This window comes from Salvelinus fontinalis, chromosome 30 (assembly GCF_029448725.1).
Source record: "Salvelinus fontinalis isolate EN_2023a chromosome 30, ASM2944872v1, whole genome shotgun sequence".
In the NCBI taxonomy this organism is placed as follows: Eukaryota; Metazoa; Chordata; class Actinopteri; order Salmoniformes; family Salmonidae; genus Salvelinus; species Salvelinus fontinalis.
Window position 1 is genome coordinate 40,453,979 of NC_074694.1, and position 17,045 is coordinate 40,471,023.

Below are 17,045 nucleotides of genomic sequence, written 5' to 3' on the forward strand. Positions count from 1 at the left end.
ACACTACACACTGAATTACAAGGATAAATAACACTACTATTTGCGTCCAAGAATGTCAAATGTTTCCCCAACAGCAATGGATGTCTTCAATATATAGCTTTCCACATAATCAATGACTAATATCTGTTGCAGATCAATTAAACCCAAGTGCATCAAAATACATATGGAAAGCAATACTATAAAGGTTCAACCTCTACTCATGTTCTGGTGGTTTGTGGTACATCTTGGTTTGACACTTCACCCCAATATAGCCAAAGTAGAGTAGAGCAGAGAAGAATAGAGTAGAATAGAGTAGAGAAGAATATAGAAGAGTAGAGCAGAGCAGAGTAGAGTAGAGAAGAATAGAGTAGAGCACAGTAGGGTAGAGTAGAGACTAGTAGAGTAGAGCACAGTAGAGTAGATTAGAGAAGAATCGAGTAGAGTAGATCAGAGCAGAGAAGAATAGAGTAGAGTAGAGCAGAGAATAATAGTAGAGTAGAGTAGAGTAGAGTAGAGTAGAGTAGAGTAGAGTAGAGTAGAGTAGAGTAGAGCAGAGCAGAGAAGAATAGAGTAGAGTAGAACAGAGCAGAGTAGATCCCAACATGGGAAATTGTTTTGTAACTCAGCATCATCAATAAATTACAAGGACAAGTAACAATGACACGCACCTGCACTTCAGTATCCATTAAAGATAGTCTGACTCAGGTTTTAAGGTTTTAATAAATCTTCTTCGGGATCGGTGTCCCTTCCACGGGAAGGTTGAGCAAACGTAGGCTAATGCGATTAGCATGAGGTTGTAAGTAACAATAACATTTCCCAGGACAAGACATATCTGATATTGGCAGAAAGCTTAAATTCTTGTTAATCTAACTGCACTGTCCAATTTACAGTAGCTATTACAGTGAAATAATACCATGCTATTGTTTGAGGAGAGTGCACAATTTTGAACATGAAAAGCTTTTAATAAACAAATTAGGCACATTTGGGCAGTCTTGATACAGAATTTTGAACAGAAATGCAATGCTTCATTGGATCAGTCTAAAACTTTGCACATACACTGCTGCCATCTAGTGGCCAAAATCTAAATTGCACATGGGCTGAAATAATACATTATGGCCTTTATCTTGCATTTCAAAGATTATGGTACAAAAAAATACAAAAAGAACGGTTGTTTTTTTCTTTGTGTTATCGTTTACCAGATTTTTGTGTTATATTCTACTACACTCCTTTCACATTTCCATAAACGTCAAAAGTGGTTCCTTTCCAATGGTACCAAGAACATGCATATCCTTGCTTCAGGACCTGAGCTACAAGCAGTTAGATTTGGGTATGTCATTTTAGGCCAAAAATTTAAAAAAGGGGCTAATCCTTAAGAGGTAAGAAATGCTATTGTCTATCCTAATCTGGGGAAACAAGCAACAACAACACTCATAATGAGAAGACATCATAAAATCAGTTCATCATTACACTCATTAAAAAGCCTCATGCCTGTGAATAGGAGCGACCGTCTAAACCTCTCGGTGGAACTTCTGAGCAGGATTAACCTGCTACTGAAGCTGCTCTCGTGCAGCTCTGTGGAGTGGGTGTGTGTCATTGTCCATGATCGGGTGTGTCTTAGGCTTGTAGCCTTCTTATGAACATGTCCTGCATTGATTCTAGACTGCAGCCGATTATAGCACTGGCTTTAGTCCTCCTGGGCTATGTTCCCTTTCCAGCACACAATGGGAAGGCTATGGTAGGTATGGCAGTGTAGCCGTTGAATGAGTCGTTGGCTGTTGTTTAGTACTATACAAATATTTTTCAAAATCAGTATGCGTGTGTGGCTACATGCATGAGTGTATGCGCATGCTCTTACATGTGCTTACTTTTGTATGTGTATGCATGTTGTCTCTGTTGGCTGGCTACCTGTAGCTGTACCTCCCTAGGCTGGGCCTGCCATGCCGGGGCAGGTCCTGGGCAGGCAGGGTGGAATAATGCCGATCAGGGGGAGTAGAGGGGGACAGAGAGGGGGCTGTTTACTCAGCTGTATGGCTCCACAGGTCCAGCCAGGGGAAAGAGGATGTGTTCAGGGCCTCATTAATCATGGCCGCTTTCGGAAGAGATAAACAAGCCCGGCCCAGCAGGGATGCTGCCTGCCGCATGATGGGTGGATGGGGGGAGGGGGGGGAGGGTGGACTCACACCAGGGGGACAAGCCGAACCACTTGCTGTCCGGTCCACATCTGCACGGGCGCACGCGCTCATAAATCTGCATTCCCAACTCGCCTGGACAAACGGACAAACTGGACACAGACTGGCAGTCCTAGTCTAGTCTAATGTAGTACACGTCCTTCTTGTGTCATGTCGGATTGCTCTTTTCGTCCGCAAAATTTTTTATACAGGACTTCATGCCCATCGGATGTAGGCCTCAATCGCACATTCAATCACGTGAAGGTCTTGCGATTTGAATGTCTCTTGTTAGTCTCTTTATACTCTCTTTCAATGTGATCAGTGGACGTGATGCTCGGGGGAAGAATATCCATGGACAGTACAAAACAAAAATACAAATATTTCTTCACAGATCTCCTAGAGCTATATATTGCCTTTTGGGTTGCCACTGAAATTCATCCCTATATCAACCAATAGACAGGTGTTAGCCCCGCTCAGGTACATTCAACCAGGACAGACAGTGTTATCCTACACCCTCTCTCTTCTGGAGAAGAAGAAAACCAGGTCCAGGTTTGCTCTGCTTCAAGAAGGCTTGCATTATTACTACCTGCTGCTGCAGCCTGTCTCTCCATCCCCTCCAGACCTCTCCTCCAACAGCCCATGTGTTTCCCAACAGGCAGGGTTTCACTCATCTTCCTGCACCATATTTCATCAGCCGGGGGGAGAAGGAAAGAGAGTGAGGAAGGGAGGGAGGGAACAGAGAGCAAGGGCAATCAGCTTGAGAGAACTGACAGATGCAATAGGAGAAACGTTTACTTCACCGCTCCCCGCTAAATGAGTCTTAAGATATTATATTTCTCTGTTTATGTAAGCTTTATGTCTTAATTATGGGTTGTGTGTGTGTGTGTGTGTGTGTGTGTGTGTGTGTGTGTGTGTGTGTGTGTGTGTGTGTGTGTGTGTGTGTGTGTGTGTGTGTGTGTGTGTGTGTGTGTGTGTGTGTGTGTGTGTGTGTGTGTGTGTGTGTGTGGTGTAGCTACACTAATTGGTAGTGATAGTCTCGGAAAAGTTACATCATTACAGTTTTTACTGCCAGTCAAACAAATGGATATGAGTGAAATACAGCGCTGTAGTGTGCTGAGTGAAGTGGATTCATGCCCAATGATGTGCCCTGGCCTTGCTCACTGCTCCACACCCTACCAATACCAGCTATTTACCATTTCCCTGTCTAACTAGTAACAGTGTAGAAATAGGTTACAGTAGTTACTATACAATAGGCCAAAATAGTGGACCCATTGGTGCAGGCTTTACACCACTGACGATTGTATGACTTACGAGACTAATCAAATGATCAACAAAAAGCAAAAATATGTTGCATTACTGTTGGCTTTTGCCTTCCGATATATGTATTGCATGTGTTTGTTTACCTGTTCTGCCCGATCCATCAAGCAGACCTCTTGAGTCGATGGCTCATTACTTTGCAGGTGCACATTCTAAATGTTTCATACAAGGAGTTGACGGAGCGTTAATGTTAAGATAGGTAGGTAGGCTGTGTGGCTGCAGTCACAGGCAGGCAGTTGATTCGAAAATGAATAATGATTATCGGGTTCAGTGACTTCAGTGACTGAGTGACTTGAACAACATCACAGTGCAGCGTTCTGCCGCAGCAGATTTTTAGGTCTTTACTGCCACCTAGTGTAAACCGAGAGAGTCACCCGGTACAGTCAACAGATGGTTTTCAGCCTAAGCTGTACCACAAATGACCACATGGTGGTGTAGTTGACAACAAAATGGCCATTTGCGTCACTGAAGAGCTATTCTCCTAGTAGAAAAACAGCTCTTAAAACATTCACTTTGAATCATGATCTATGGTCTCATTAAAGCACATTTTACAAGTAGTAGGCTATCCTAGATTGAGCAGCACCGATAATGACCTATTTCACTTGACTGCACCTCAAATATGGAGCCATCAGGTGCTTTCCAGCAAATCACCTTCTAGGCCACCAAAATATTTACGTCCAACAAACACAGGTCCCGATTTGTATTTTACCTACGTCATGTTGCTGAGAGATATCTCCATAAACCTTATCTGCTCCTCTCAGCTCCCCCACTGACCCATCTGTTGTGGGCCACAGCCACCTACAGTAAATGGGCACTCAGCGGAAAGAGAAAGAAAGAGAGAGTGCTAACAATGTGAATATATCTCTATCCATCTGCACATATCCAACCTCTAATTTCCGGAAATGTCCATGAGGTGGCCTGATTTTGCTACACTGGTTCTATTCGGCTAATATGTGGCATATGATTTGCCGTTATGACATCCTTGACTATTAGGAATACAAAGAGGGTCCAACGTGCTAAGACGCACTTCTTCAAGGATGCTTGGCCTCTTGGTTTGGGGGGGGGGGGGGGGGGGGGGGTCTGCAACACCAGTAGTTTCCTAAAAGGCCTAAAATAGAATAGTACTGAAATATGAGTTTGAGTTTCATTTGACAGGGAAGTTATCTGCGGTGTATCTCTACCATTTGGCTGATATCATAATGGGAAAACGTTTCATTCATTCAGAATCTGTAACGGATCCTAACCTAGGTTGACTGCGATTGCTGGAGGGAGCTTACGTAACAAGTCTCTGAAAGGCACCTTTGGAAATCACACATGATTACGCAATGGCATGTGTAACAGATAGCATAGGGAAAATGTTTTCATTCGCCCCGGCCAGCCCCACCCGTATCAATGCCCTACGCATCTCACCATAACATTATGAGCCCCGGGGACAAGCAGATCTATTCACATGCAAGTCAAAGTCTTCTCTGATCTCATAAGAGTGGTTCGTTGGCATTTAGAAAGGGTTGATCTGGCCAGTTTGATCTATGTTGCTACTTGACTAGACACTTAGCTATAATGGTAGAGACCTCTTCAGTGGGTACATGCCTCATGTCTCAGCCAGGGAGAAAGATAGTGGACCTATGATGCGCCTCCAAAGGACGACAGCATCTATACGGTATCTCAGATCTGACAGCGCCACCCTGGCTAGCTCCCATGAGAACGTTGAGAGAAATACGATCCAGCCCTCAGCTCAACATGACACCCTTGTATGACCATATGGTAGGAATGTGTGGGAACAACAAGTCAACAGAACAGCATGCTCAGAACCCAAACAATATACCCATATGTAAGAGACTTGAAGAATACAATATATATTTAGGCTTAAATGGCTTCTGCATGAAAAGAGAGAATTCAAAGTGGGAAAAAAAATCAAAGGCCAAGTAATGTTGGATGCAAAATATACAGTACCAGTCAAAAGTTTGGACGCACCTACTCATTCAAGGATTTTTCTTAATTTGGATTATTTTCTACATTGTAGAATAATAGTGATGACATCAAAACTATAAAATAACACATATGGAATCATGTAGTAACCATTAGACCGGTGGAAATCTGTTCTTTGGTCGGATGAGACCAAATTTGCGATTTTTGGTTCCAACCGCCGTGTCTTTGTGAGACGCAGAGTAGGTGAACAGATGATCTCTGCATGTGTGGTTCCCACCATGAAACATGGAGGAGGGTGTGATGGTGTGGAGGTGCTTTCTGGTGACACTGTTGGTGATTTATTTAGAATTCAAGGCACTCTTAACCAGCATGGATACCACAGCATTCTGCAGCGATACGCCATCCCATTTGGTTTGCTCTTAGTGGGACTATCATTTGTTATTCAACAGGACAATGACCCAACACACCTCCAGGCTGTGTAAGGGGTATTTGATGAAGAAGGAGAGTGATGGGGTGCTGCATCAGATGACCTGGCCTCAACCCAATTGAGATAGTTTGGGCTGAGTTGGACCTTAGAGTGAAGGAAAAGCAGCCAACAAGGGCTCAGCATATGTGGGAACTCCTTCAAGAGTTGGAAAAGCATTCCAGGTGAAGCTGGTTGAGAGAATGCCAAGAGTGTACAAAAGGTTGTCATCAAGGCAAAGGTTGGCTACTTTGAAGAATCTAAAATCTAAAATATATTTTGATTTGTTTAACACTTCTTTGGTTACGACATGATTCCATGTGTGTTATTTTATAGTGTTGATGTCTTCACTATTATTGTACAATGTAGAAAATAGTACAAATAAAGAAAAACCCTTGAATGAGTAGGTGTGTCCAAACTTTTGACTGGTACTGTATTATAGATACCGTTATGAGGTCTTTCAAACATTTTCACTTTGAAAGTCAAATCGACACTTTAATCCTACTCCTCGTTTTTCAATGGTTCTGTATATTCACCACCTTACGGTGTGTGTTACATTTCTTTGGATTCTTTTTGTGGTGGTCTTATTCGCAGTAAGGTGGTTACTGGGCTATCATTTCCTCTGTGGTGGGAGACCATTTTCTGGGTCAGTGAACCCCACCAAAGGAGTGATTGAGTCTTAAAGGGTGCTCCCTCAAGCATGTGCCCTCTCCCCTGTCCCCTTGTTCCCAAGACAAAGGGCCCAACACAACACCCTCACAACATCCAGCAAACATTCAAAAACATTACACGTGTCTCGTGAGAGTAGCAGGAAATGAACCAGGTGCGATGGAATAATGTTAGATGATAACTCATCTCTATATGCTTTTACCACAGCATCTCTCTCTATAGTATCTAAGATCAGCGTTGTGGATGGAGCTGGTTTCAGCTCACCTGCCTGGGTTTGTGGGCCTGCTCATGCAGCTGTCAGTGGCCGGAGAGGAAGGGAGGGATCCATTGCTCTAGTGTAACGAGATTCCAGGCTAATCAGTGACTTTCCTGCCTTATCTCTTCCATCAGGACACTCAGGAGGCCGTGTAACCCAGGATAGGGTGATGTCATGCTGTGATGATGGGTCAGGTTGGTGGGGAGGGGGAGTGAGTGTGTGTATGTGTATGTGGGAGTGGGGTAGGTGTGTCATATATCTCCCCTTCAGTGAAGGAGAGGGGGGGGTAAAGGCAGAAGACCACATGGTGGTGACTAACTGGGGTGGTTATGTCCCTAACCTAGACAATACAAGATTAGGGGGCCTGGTTTGAGAGAGAGAGAGAGAGAGAGAGAGAGAGAGAGAGAAATAAATAACTTTTGTGAGTGTAATGTTTACACATCACCAGGGGTGAGACAGGGATGCAGCTTAAGCCCCACCATCTTCAACATATATATCAACAAATTGGCGCGGGCACTAGAACAGTCTGCAGCACCCGGCCTCACCCTACTAGAATCTGAAGTCAAATGTCTCCTGTTTGCTGATGATCTGGTGCTTCTGTCCCCAACCAAGGAGGGCCTACAGCAGCACCTAGATCTTCTGCACAGATTCTGTCAGACCTGGGCCCTGGCAGTAAATCTCAGTTAGATAAAAAGAATGTTGTTCCAAAAAAAGTTCAGTTGCCATCTAGGACACTGTTGCCCTAGAGCACACAAAAAACTATACATACCTCAGCCTAAACATCAGCGCCACAAGTAACTTCCACAAAGCTGTGAACAATCTGAGAGACAAGGCAAGAAGGGCCTTCTATACCATCAAAAGGAACATCAATTTTGACATACCAATTAGGATCTGGCTAAAAATACTTGAATCAATTATAGAACCCATTGCCCTTTATGTTTGTGAGGTCTGGGGTCAGCTCACCAACCAATAACTCACAAAATAGGGACAAATACCAAATTGAGACTCTGCATGCAGAAATCTGAAAAAATATTCTCTGTGTACAACGTAAAACACCAAATAATGCATGCAGAGCAGAAATAGGCCGATACTCGCTAGAAATAGGCCAGTACTAATTATCAAAATCCAGAAAAGAGACATTACATTTTACAACCACCTAAAAGGAAGCGATTCCCAAACCTTCCATAACAAAGCCATCACCTACAGAAAAATTAACCTGGAGAAGAGCCCTCTAAGCAAGCTGGTCCTGGGGCTCTGTTCACAAACATAAACAGACCCCACAGTGCCCCAGGACAGCAACACAATTAGACCCAACCAATGAGAAAACAAAAAGATAATTACTTGACACATTGGAAAGAATTTACAAAAGAACAGAGCAAACTAGAAGGCTATTTGGCCCTTAACAGAGAGTACACCATGGCAGAATTCCTGACCACTGTGACTGACTCAAAATTAAGGAAATCTTTGACTATGTACAGACTCAGTGAGCATAGCCTTGCTATTGAGAAATGCCGCTGAAGGCAGACCTGGCTCTCAAGAGAAGACAGGCTATGTGCACATTGCCCACAAAATGAGGTGAAAACTGAGATGCACTTCCTAACCTCCTGCCAAATGTATGACCATATTAGAGACACATATTTCCCTCAGATTACACAGACCCACAAAGAATTTGAAAACAAATCCAATTTTGATGAACTCCCAATACCACAGTGTGCAATCACATCAGTAAGATTTGTGACCTGTTGCCCCAAGAAAAGAGCAACCAGTGAAGAACAAACACCATTGTAAATTCAACCTATATTTATGTTAATTTATTTTCCCAATTTGTACTTGAACTATTTGCACATTATTGTAACACTGTATATAGACATACTATTACATTTGACATGTCTTTCTTCTTTCTTTCTACTTATTATTGTTCATTTTACCTATGTTTAATATCTATTTCACTTGCTTTGGCAATACAAACATATGTTTCCTATGCCAATAAAGCCCCTTAAATGGAATTGAATTGAGAGAGAGAGACAGAGAAAGAGAGAGAGAAAGAGAAAGAGAAAGAGAAAGAGAAAGAGAAAGAGAAAAAGAAGGAGAAAGAAAGAGAGAGAGAGAGAGAGAGAGAGAGAGAGAGAGAGAGAGAGAGAGAGAAAGAGAGAGAGAGAGAGAGCGAGAAAGCGTGTGTGAGTTTACTGCATGTGTGTCTGGAGGTTGGTTGATGAGGGTGTGAGAACATCAGCAGGGCTGTTTTAGGCTCATCTAACGATCTAGAGTGAAGTGGACCTGCAGCATCTCGCTATTTCAGCCACACCCGTTGCTGACAGGTGTATCAAATTGAGCACACAGCCATGCAATCTTCATAGACTAACATTGGCAGTAGAATGTTCTTATTGAAGAGCTCAGCAACTTTCAACGTGGCACCATCATAGGATGCCACCTTTCCAACAAGTCAGTTGTACAAACAGTACATGTATAGGTAGGGGTAAAGTGACTAGGCAACAGGATAGATAATAAACAGTAACCACAGCGTATGTGATGAGACAAAAGAGTTAGCGCAAAAAGGGTCAATGCAGATAGTCTGGGTAGCTATTTGGTTAACTTTTAGCAGTCTTATGGCTTGGGTGTAGAAGCTATTCAGGGTCCTGTTGGTTCCAGACTTGGTGTATCGTTACCGCTGGCTGGAATCCTTGACCATTTTTAGGGCCTTCCTCTGACACCGGCTAGTATAGAGGTCCTGGATGGCAGGGAGCTCGACAACGGTGATGCACTGGGCCGTACGCATTACCCTCTGTAGCACCTTGCGGTTTCCATAGCGAGTGGTGATGCAGCCTGTCAAAATGCTCTCAAGGGTGCAGCTATAGAACTTTTTGAGGATCTGAGGGTACATGCCAAATCTTTTCAACATCCTGAGGGGGAAGAGGTGTTGTCGTGCCCTCTTCATGACTGTGTTGTTGTGTGTGAACCATGTTAATTCTATAGTCATGTGGAAGCTCTCAACCCGCTCCACTATAGCCCTGTCGATATGGATGGGGGCATGCTCGGCCCTCCGTTTCCTGTAGTCCACTATCAGCTTCATTGTCTTCCTGACTTTCAGGGAGAGTTTGTTGTCCTGGCACCACACTGCCAGGTCGGTGATCAGGCCCAACACCATTGTGTCGTCAGCAAACTTTATGATGGTGTTGGAGTTGTATGCCACAACACAGTCGTGGCTGAACAGGGAGTACAGGAGGAGCTAAGCACACACCCCTGAGGGTCCCCTGTGTTGAGGGTCAGCGTGGCGGATGTGTTGTTGCCTACCCTCACTGACTGGGGGCGGCCCGTCTGGAAGTCCAGGATCCAGTTGCAGAGGGAGGTCTTCAGTCCCAGGTTCCTGAGCTTAGTGATGAGCTTGGAGGGCACTATGGTGTTGAATGCTGAGCTGTAGTCAACAAACAGCATTCTCATATAGGTGTTCCTCTTGTCAGGTGGGAGAGGGCGGTGTGGAGTGCATCATGTGTGGATCTGTTGTGTTGCTTGCCTCAAAGCAAGCATAGCAGACATTTAGCTCGTCTGGTAGAATTGCGTCACTGGGCAGCTCGTGGCTGGGTTTCCTTTTGTAATCCGTGATAGTTTGCAAGCCCTGCCACATTCGATGAACGTCAGAGCAGGTGCAGTAGGATTCAATCTTAGTCCTGCATTGACACTTTGCCTGTTGGATGGCTCGTCGTAATGGGATTTCTTATAAGCTTTTGGTTAGGATGTGTAAGTACTGTCACTGTGGGGACGATGTCATTGATGCGCTTATTAAGGAAGCAGATGACTGGTGTGGAAAACTCCTCAATGTTATCGGATGAATCCCAGGAACATATTCCAGTCTGCGCTAGTGAAACAGTCCTGTAGCTTAGCATCCGCTTCATTGGACCACATCCGTATTGAGTGCGTCACTGGTACTTCCTGTTTGAGTTTTCGCTTGTAAGCAGGAAGCAGGAAAGCAGGAGGATAGAGTTATGGTCAGATTTGCCAAATGGCGGGTGAAGGAGAGCTTTGTTTGTGTCTCTGTGTGTGGAGTAAAAGAGATCTAGAGTTGTTTTGCCTCTAGTTGCACAGGTGACATGCTGGTAGAAAGGAGGTAAAGCGGATTTCAGTTTCCCTGCATTAAAATCACCGGCCACGAGAAGCGCTGCGTCTGGATGTGCATTGTCTTGTTTGCTTATTGCCCTATACAGCTCAACGAGTATGGTTTTAATGCATGCATTGGTTTGTGGTGGTAAATAGACAGCTCTGAAAAATATAGATGAAAATTATCTTGGTAAATTGTCACGCCCTGATCTGTTTCACCTGTCTTTGTGATTGTCTCCACCCTCCTCTAGATGTTGCCCATTTTCCCCATTATCCCCTGTGTATTTATACCTGTGTTTTCTGTTTGTCTGTTGCCAGTTCATCTTGTTTGTCAAGTCAACCAGCATTTTTTAGATCTGCTTCTGCTTTCCCCAGTCTTTCTTTTCTCGTCCTCCTGGTTTTGACCCTTGCCTGTCCTGACTAAGCCCACCTGCCTGACCACTCTGCCAGCCACTGACCCCAAGCCTGCCTGCCGTCCTGTACCTGTAATAAACATTGTTACTTTGACACAGTCTGCTTCTGTGTCTTACCTTTATCCTGATAGTACGAACTGGCCATGACTGACCCAGCAGACCCGGGCCAGCTGTGCAATGCCATCTCCTCCCAAGGAGCCTCCATTGGTAGGCACGAGGAATTTCTTTGTGGTCTTATAGAGGGGGTCCAAACATCGGCTGAGCCCCATAAACGGGCATTGGACATGCTGCTGGAGCAATTCCGTGGGTTGTCTGGGAGGCAGCCTGCCACGGTGGTAAACCCTCCACCCCTCAGTAACTCGGCGGGTAGCAGCGCCGCCCCACCGGCCACTCCACCTTCCCGGGAGCCCCGCTTACCTCCCCCGGAACACTTTAATGGAGAGCCGAGCACCTGTCGTGCGTTTCTAGCTCAGTGTACCCTCATTTTCGAGCTTCAGCCCTCCTCATTCCCCTCGGATCGCACCAAGATATCCTACCTCATCATGTTGATCTCTGGGAGGGTTCTCACCTGGGCTACCGCCGTATGAGAAAAACAACCGTGCGTGAGTCTGGAGGTGTTCGTGGGAGAGATGAGGAAGGTTTTCGATACCCCGTTCTCCGGGAGAGAAGCTGCCCGGAAGCTAATCCAGCTCCGTCAGAATGCCCGCAGTGTGGCCGACTATGCGAGGGATTTCCGCACGTTGGCAACGGAGAGTGCTTGGAACCAGGAAGCACTGTTCAACATGTTCCTGCACGGTGTCTCGGAGGAGGTTATGGACGAGCTTGCTGCTCGGGAGTTACCCATGGATCTTGATTCCCTCATCGCTTTGACCATTCGCATCGATGGGCGATTACGGGAACGTCGGATGGAGAAATAATAAAATTTCATTCGCACATCCAGAGATTCCACCTTGCCTCCGAGTCATCCCGGAAGTCCCCGACGGTCCCGTTGAAGAAAGCACCCAAGGTTTCCCGACCTCCCTCGAGAGTCGCCGAAGCCGGCCGAGGCACTGTTTCCCAAGCCTATGCAACCAGGCAGAGCTGGGCTGTCACCAGTGGAACGGCAACACAGGATCAACGCAAAGAGTTGTCTGTATGGCGAGACTTTTGGTCATTTTGGGTCCGTTAAAGAGATCAGGCTCACTAGTAGGAGCGAGTACTCTGGTGGGCCATAGTGACAATTTTCCTGCTTCCCATGCTCGCACCCCTGTGCATAACATTCTGCTGTGGGGAAACCAGTCTAAATCCCTGCAGGCCAGCTCTCGTCGGACGTCTTCTCGCAGGCTGCACCGATATTGGTCAATGAGGGCCCTGTCGCTTCCAGGGCGAATTCCCTGGCGCTCCTCGTCCCCTGCCTCAAATGGAAGAGCCGTTCCCCCTTCGGGCAGATGGTCGAAAACGGGTGAACTCCTCGAAGTGGTCTAACGCCGCGTCATCTTCTCCCCATACGGCGTTTGCCCGCTCCAGAGCTCTCCCTGAGAGGCATGAGACGAGGGCTGACACTCTCTCCCTTTCCGAGGGAGCTGGGTGCACAGTGGCCAGGTAAAGGTCCAGTTGTAATAAGAATCCCTGGCACTGTGTGGCTGTCCCATCATACTCCCTGGGATGAGAGGGACGTATCCCACTAGGACTGGCTCCAAATAGGACGGGTAGAGGCAAACCCGGTTGCGCTGGTCGAGGCACTGGATATGTGGTCCATATTCTGGACAACACGATCCATCATGGTACCACGATGATGTATCATAGCCGAATATTACTGGACGCGCTCCTCGACTCCTTTAACCGGGGTACCTGCTCCTGCTGACTCCATAGTCGGTGTGTAATTCTGTCAAGGGGTGTACTAGAGAGGAATTCAGGTGCAGGAGAGCAGAGTAGTGTTAACAGGCGCACTTTTATTTTCGTTCCAAAAACGAGAGCACTACATAAATCAAAAGCGCTCAAAACACGGAACATAACAAAAGTCAAGCGCGTAATAAAACACCACATAACATGAAACAATTACACACAAAGACATGATGGGAAACAGAGGTTAAATACATGTAGATAAATTGGGGAATGAAAACCAGGTGTGTATGGAACAAGACAAAACAAATGGATATATGAAAAATGGAGCGGCGATGGCTAGAAAGCCGGTGACGTCGATTGCGGAACGCCGCCCGAACAAGGAGAGGCGCCGACTTCGGCGGAAGTCATGACAGCGCACCAGCTGTTGTTGACAAATAGACACACACACCCGCCCCTCGTCTTACCAGACGTAGCTTCTTTGTCCTGCCATTACTAAACGACATCATAACCGCCATCGATAAAAGACATTACTGTGCAGCCGTCTTCATCGACCTGGCCAAGGCTTTCGACTCTGTCAATCACCATATTCTTATCGGCAGACTCGGTAGCCTCTGTTTTTCTAATGACTGCCTTGCCTGGTTCACCAACTACTTTGCAGACAGAGTTCAGTGTGTCAAATCGGAGGGCATGTTGTCCGGTCCTCTGGCAGTCTCTATGTGGGTACCACAGGGTTCAATTCTCGGGCCGACTCTTTTCTCTGTATACATCAATGATGTTGCTCTTGCTGCGGGCGATTCCCTGATCCACCTCTATGCAGACGACACCATTCTGTATACTTCCGGCCCTTCCTTGGACACTGTGCTATCTAACCTCCAAACGAGCTTCAATGCCATACAACACTCCTTCCGTGGCCTCCAACTGCTCTTAAACGCTAGTAAAACCAAATGTATGCTTTTCAACCGTTCGCTGCCTGCACCCGCACGCCCGACTAGCATCACCACCCTGGACGTTCCGACCTAGAATATGTGGACATCTATAAGTACCTAGGTGTCTGGCTAGACTGCAAACTCTCCTTCCAGACTCATATCAAACATCTCCAATCCAAAATCAAATCTAGAGTCGGCTTTCTATTCCGCAACAAAGCCTCCTTCACTCACGCCGCCAAACTTACCCTAGTAAAACTGACTATCCTACCGATCCTCGACTTCGGCGATGTCATCTACAAAATTGCTTCAAAAACTCTACTCAGCAAACTGGATGCAGTTTATCACAGTGCCATCCGTTTTGTTACTAAAGCACCTTATACGACCCACCACTGCGACCTGTATGCCCTAGTCGGCTGGCCCTCGCTACATGTTCGTCGTCAGACCCACTGGCTCCAGGTCATCTACAAGGCTATGCTAGGTAAAGTGCCGCCTTATCTCAGTTCACTGGTCACGATGGCTACACCCACCCGTAGCACGCGCTCCAGCAGGTGTATCTCACTGATCATCCCTAAAGCCAAAACCTCATTTGGACGCCTTTCCTTCCAGTTCTCTGCTGCCTGCGACTGGAACGAATTGCAAAAATCTCTGAAGTTGGAGACTTTTATCTCCCTCAACAACTTTAAAAATCTGCTATCCGAGCAGCTAACCGATCGCTGCAGCTGTACATAGTCCATCTGTAAACTACCCACCCAATTTACCTACCTCACCCCCATACTGCTTTTATTTATTTACTTTTCTGCTCTTTTGCACACCAGTATCTCTTCTTGCACATGATCATCTGATGATTTATCACTCCAGTGTTAATCTGCTAAATTGTAATTACTCGATTTATTGCCTACCTCATGCCTTTTGCACACATTGTATATAGATTCTCTTTTTTTTCCTACCATGTTATTGACTTGTTTATTGTTTACTCCATGTGTAACTCTGTGTTGTTGTCTGTTCACACTGCTATGCTTTATCTTGGCCAGGTCGCAGTTGCAAATGAGAACTTGTTCTCAACTAGCCTACCTGGTTAAATAAAGGTGAAATAAAAAAAAATAAAAAAAACACTAGTGAGTGGATCCATGTTCATAATTGTTTATACTGGTTCCCCGTGGGAATCAAACCCACATCCTTGGCGTTGCAAGTGCCACGGTCTACCAACTGAGCCACACGGGACCAAATGCCCACCACTCTCACTCTTTTACAATTCATCAGTTAGAATCCTCCCATTAACCCACTGGCATTTCCACCCCTGTCCACTGGGTACATCTTCTTTATCTCCTATGTCTAATGGCAATAAAGCATGTCCACACTGCCACTGATCTGTCAGTCCTACATACCCGGCTCATCCCAAAAGGAGGTCATTCATATACCAGGCCTCACCAATACCCAGATGGCACCTGATGGCTCTAGCGCCAGTGTCACATCCATCTTTCTTCAAAGAGAAAGGTGGAGTGCCAGGCATTCTCCACGTGTGGCCTATAAGCCTGGTATTAGCTTGGTACACTTGTAGCTGCAAAAGGTCGCCTCTATCTTCAGCGTCTGTATAATCTTGTTGAGGTTGATGGTGGGTGCGTAAGACTTGTAAGAGTATTTAACTAATAGGACAGTGTGTTTAACTTGTATATGTCCACATACCGTATCGCTATATTTATGTGATTTCACGTTGATGCATGATGTAATACGCATACAGGATGTTCGATTGAGCTTTAGTTGCTAAGTCCATACCTCTGTTTTCCTAAGAGTGCTTTCTAACAAACGTGGGATTGCAAGTTACATAAGCATTGAGTCAACATGAATTACAGTCAAATATACAGTATGAAGAAATTAAAAACTACCAGCTGCAAAAGTCCAAGCCAGAACTACAGTATTTCTTGACAGTCTTGATATTTCTTGACATAAACTTTATGAGAGTGCTCTGTCGTGCAGTAAATCTGTGGTCAAGCTGAGTGACCTTGTCTTATCAGGTCAGCCCAAACCGGATAAACCCAAACTAAACACTACCGCCCAGTTGTTTGGAATCCCAACACAGGCTCTCGTGTTTGAGGGGAAAGGTCTAGGGGCATTGTTTAAACGTGCAGGGTTCATAACTAACTAAAACAAGAATTTGGACATAATTAGTGAGGCTCCCTTGTGGGAACAAAACTATAGTGATGCTAAATCACGAAACCTCAACGATATTATTTAGGAAAAGAGAAGAGGTGAGGATGGGTGAGAAGACTGGTTAAATCTGAGACACCACTGATCAGGAAATCTGTGAGAAGTGTATTCTTTTCTCAACATGCTCGAGGGTAGAGCTTTGATGTCTGTCTGAGTAGCATTGAAAGTGGACAGAGCCCTGCAGGGGTTTTCTGTACATTACGCACATCTATAGAATGATTTAACAAATGTATTATTTTACAATTATTTCTCAAAATATCAACTTCTAGTCAATAATGACCCATACTCAATCATCATGATTTCACATTTTCATTTTCCACTGTAAAATTCATGATAAACATTCCACAACACTGAATATTCCTCCTATCCACATAGCCTTTTGATTAGACTAAGACAGTGATGATGAGGCACAGCACACGCCCCAAAGCCAAACCATTGGCTTTCCCCATGTGCCTAGATGATGCAGCTGGATTACTATAGCTGAAGTAAATGGGATTTTGGTTTTATCCCCAAATTAGCATGGAAATGAAGTGGAATCTGGGATATAAATGAAAATGTGGGCGAGTTGGTTGGAGCGACAATAGAGAGTTTACACAAAACCAGTGCTGTGGAGAGACAGAGACAGCAACAAGGCTCCTCTGTGTCTCCTCATCTGAGCCATCCCGCCCTAAAAAAAAAAAAAGAAAACTTCTCCCAGTCCCAGCTCTTCTCTATGGGCTCCTGATGTGTGCTGTTGGCTCGTTGAGAAAACTGGAGAGGGCCAGTCTAAACCTTGAATAAAGGGGGGGTTTGCTTTGTCTCTTA

At 45.4% G+C, this 17,045-nt stretch overlaps 1 long non-coding RNA gene across 1 annotated transcript; it reads right to left on the reverse strand.

Moving 5' to 3' along the window:
* Positions 1-920: 920 nt before the first annotated feature.
* Positions 921-3,733, reverse strand: LOC129828493 (uncharacterized). Its single transcript, XR_008755248.1, has 2 exons — positions 3,551-3,733; positions 921-2,822 (listed from the first exon to the last, which is right to left on the reverse strand). It is a non-coding gene; the product is annotated as an uncharacterized LOC129828493 (long non-coding RNA).
* Between the last annotated feature and the right edge of the window lie 13,312 nt (positions 3,734-17,045).